The sequence below is a fragment of the Hyperolius riggenbachi genome, chromosome 8 (assembly GCF_040937935.1).
Source record: "Hyperolius riggenbachi isolate aHypRig1 chromosome 8, aHypRig1.pri, whole genome shotgun sequence".
Classification (NCBI taxonomy): Eukaryota; Metazoa; Chordata; class Amphibia; order Anura; family Hyperoliidae; genus Hyperolius; species Hyperolius riggenbachi.
In genome coordinates this window covers 90,607,389-90,611,205 of record NC_090653.1, presented here as the reverse complement: position 1 = coordinate 90,611,205, position 3,817 = coordinate 90,607,389, and the positions used below count along the sequence as shown (strand labels likewise).

The following is a 3,817-nucleotide window of genomic DNA, read 5'->3' as shown; positions in this document are numbered from 1 at the left end:
AATATCGTAATGTGGGACAGAAAATCGTAATGTGGGCAGAGTTCACCAGAAAATTGTAACATGGACAGCATTCACCAGACAATCGTAACGTGGGCAGTGTTCACCAGAAAATCGTAATGTGGGCCAGAAAATCGCAATGTGGGCAGCAGTCACCAGAAAATCGCCATGTGGGCAGCAGTCACCAGAAAATTGCAATGTGGGCATCAGTCACCAGAATATCGTAATGTGGGCAGCAGTCACCAGAAAATCCTAATGTGGGCAGCAGTCAGTCACCAGAATGTCGTAATGTGGGCAGCAGACACCAGAAAATCCTAATGTGGGCAGCAGTCACCAGAAAATCCTTATGTGGGCAGCAGTCACCAGAAAATCGCAATGTGGGCAGCAGTCACCAGAAAATCGCAATGTGGGCAGCAGTCACCAGAAAATCCTAATGTGGGCAGCATACACCAGAAAATCCTAATGTGGGCAGCAGACACCTGAAAATCGCAATGTGGGCAGCAGACACCTGAAAATCGTAATGTGGGCAGCAGACACCTGAAAATCGCAATGTGTGCAGCAGTCACATGAAAATCACAATGTGGGCAGCAGTGACCAGAAAATCACAATGTAGGCAGCAGACACTAGAAAAAAAAATGCACCTGTGAAAAAAACCAATTCACTTACCTGACAGAAGTCTTCTCCTCTCCCGGCATCTGGCTCGCAGCTCCCCGAGTCCTCCTGCAGCACATCTCCCGCGCTGACAGGCAGAGTGCAGGGCTACGGCAAGATGGCTGCCGAAGCCCTGTACTAGAGACACAAATAGTCTCCAGTGTAGGGCTTCTTCGGCGGCCATCTTGCCGTAGCCCTGCTCTGCCTGCCGGAGACTATGCAGGCTGCTGGTGGAGCGGGGCTGCGGGGAATGAACTGGCGCAGCGTCTATTAGACGCTGCGGCCAGTTGAGCACCTTGCTGGGGGGTCCAGAGCAGCGCTCCCCCCACGCACAGTGAGCGGGCCCCAGAGCAGCTCCGGGCGGCAGGGGCCCCCTGCGGCTGAGAGAGTCGCATCCCCGGTAGGTACGCCGGTGGTGACAGCCTTTCCTCCTCCGGGCCCCTGACTTGCTAGGGGCCCCCCTGCAACTGCAGGGGCTGCAGGGTCTATTCCTACGCCCCTGATAGAGAAAGATACTGCAAGTAGAGTCTGCCAACTGTAATAATGACTGAGATGTGGTGGCTGGGCATCGGTGTAAACATCGGTGTCCGCATTGTCACCAGCATTTTACCATCGGTCACCTCGCAACAAGAACGGTAGGGAGATGCCACAATCTAACCCCAGTGTGAATCTTATGTCTGTGTCCTGGTTAAAGAAATGTTCCCACTTCCTGTCAATCTGGGTTTTAAAGGGAAAGCGAGGTGAGAGGGTTATGGAGGCTGAGATGTTTATCTCCATGTCACATTGTCTGGCTGTCCCGCTGATCCTCTGCCTCTAATACCTGTGGACCCTGAACAACCAAGCAGATCAGACGTCTATGACAAATCTGACAAGATTCGCTGATTCAGGTGTGTGATTTAGACCCTACTGACCAGAAAGATCAGCAGGGCTGCCAGGCAACTGGTATTGTTAAAAAGGAATTAAATATGGCAGCTTTAATAGGTCTCACACCTCAGGTTCCTTTTAACATGCCACTACAGGTCTGATTTTGGAATACAGCTTGCAGTCAGGCTGTTAAGGCTGTTACTCGATTTTCCTGTACAATCAATATGATAATTTTATCAGATCAGGGGCGAACTGATTATGTTCCATTCTGCTCAATCGATGGAAATTGGCTGAGATCTTGTCAAACTGATTAATTTACTCATTACCGCTGGATGGAAAATATCAATTGTGAAGGTATCTGCTTCTGTTCACATGATTTCAATCGACACATAATTGATTTTAGGTTTCCGAGCATGGAAGTACAATATTATTCACATCGATTAGTGGCAGAGAATTGCATAGGATCTGGATTGTAGCGTGTGCGCCACTAGTCGACTGTCTTTCAATCAACCACACTTTAGTTGATCTCTCAATAAAATTGATCAATGGAAAATCAAACAATGTATGGGTAATTGTCTCATGACTGGCTTCCTTAATCCATAAGGGCCCTTTTCCACTAGCAAGCGCAATCGTAAGCATTAATCACCTGCGCTTGCTATCCCACAAGCTTTTTTACCCACTATTGGAATTTGCGCCGTACAACTGTCCAGAACGCAGCAGGATTGCGTCAAGAATCACGCTGGCAATTGCAATTTGGCAAAAAAAACTAATCACAGTGGAAAATGAGTATCATGATTTACGTGCTATGTAAAGCGGCTGTGGAAAAGGGCCCTAGCAGAGTAACCAAGCAACTCGGGGTGAACCAAAACCATTAGGAAAGTATAGGGAACTAAAAGTGACCGAAAAGCCCTCCTACTAAATGCAATGCTTAGTGTGTTTTGCCCTTTTACAACAGAAGTTATTTGCGACAATTCAGCTTTAAGTGAACATCTGTGGTCACCCACAATGCATCATTACTGAATATGCAAATGATCTCTTAATCCATAACCTACCTAAACCTTTTTTTTTTTTTAAACATCACTTCACTGTATTCGTATCTACAAAAAAGTTCATTTGTGACAGTAAACATACTACAGAGGATTGACATGTGAAGCAGCTGTTATACCTCTGAACTGTTCTTTAAATGGAATAGAAGAAATCTGACTGTTTTGGCACCAAAACCGAACCTATCACTGTGTCCAAGAGAAACATAATGAAATACTTTATGACAGACAGTGTAAAGTTTCAAAGCAAGTGCATCATTTTATGGACAGAAAGAGAATAAAGTGACTTACCCCTGCAGGTCCTCACAGATGCCTCCCCCTCAGTGTGACATGGTGGCTCTGTGATAAATGGCTGGATGATGTGAACTGGAATCCCCCTCTCTCATCACCTGCTGTCCCCCATCTGAGCTCGCTGGGGTTTTTACTGTGCTTTTCACTTGGGGATGGGAGTGGTTAGAGAGTACATGTGCTGTCTGTAAAAGCCACATAACCTTATTCTGTGCAATGGTGACAAATTCAATGACAAACAGGCAGGCAGGCCAGCAACTTGCATGCAGAATTTTAACCAATAAAATATATTATAGTATTATTTATTTTTATGAAATATGACATTCCTTCCATCCATCATATCTGGGAAGTCAACATTTATTGAATAACTCTTATGGTGCCCATACATGGTACAATTTTTTTGTAAAATAAACATTTTTTACAATTTTTTTAGTATATTTTTTATACAACCTACCATACATGATTCAATTTCACAAACCATCACCCACATTTTTCCAACATGTCCAATCGGATTATTTATCGAAAAAACTGGAATAATCGTTTGTTTTTCTTCATCAGAAAAAATGACTTTTTAAAGTGGACCCAAATGAAAAATACAAGATTTCAGAAATAAAATCTATTTTCTAAATTATAATAATAAATAGCAGCCTGTTTTCAGCTGCATGATGACAAATATAAAATATTTTACATTTATTGGAGGAACCCCTCCCTTCCTTTAAAATTGCCGGGACAAAATCCGGCAAACTGGTGAAGTAGGTGGTGTCCGGCAATGGAGGAATTGCTAATGGCTGCCCCCAGTATAATCCTAGTTATGAAAAGAGAAGGGTGAAAAGCATGCATTGAAATTCTTATAGGCTTGAAGGAGTGTTTATTTATCTTTGTATGTGTCAGAGTTGTGCAACTAAATATTTTTTTAATAAAAATGTTTGGTTTGAGTCCGCTTTAAGATATTCTACAGTTTTATTTTATATTTA

The 3,817-nt window shown here is 43.7% G+C and overlaps 1 protein-coding gene across 1 annotated transcript in view; it reads right to left on the bottom strand.

The window, feature by feature from the left end:
* LOC137528257 (probable G-protein coupled receptor 34) overlaps positions 1-2,942 on the bottom strand; it is a 25,198-nt gene extending 22,256 nt beyond the window's left edge. Inside the window, exon 1 of the mRNA XM_068249540.1 lies at positions 2,847-2,942. The gene's annotated coding sequence lies outside the window, so the exon portion shown is untranslated. The remainder of the gene's footprint in view (positions 1-2,846) is intronic.
* Between the last annotated feature and the right edge of the window lie 875 nt (positions 2,943-3,817).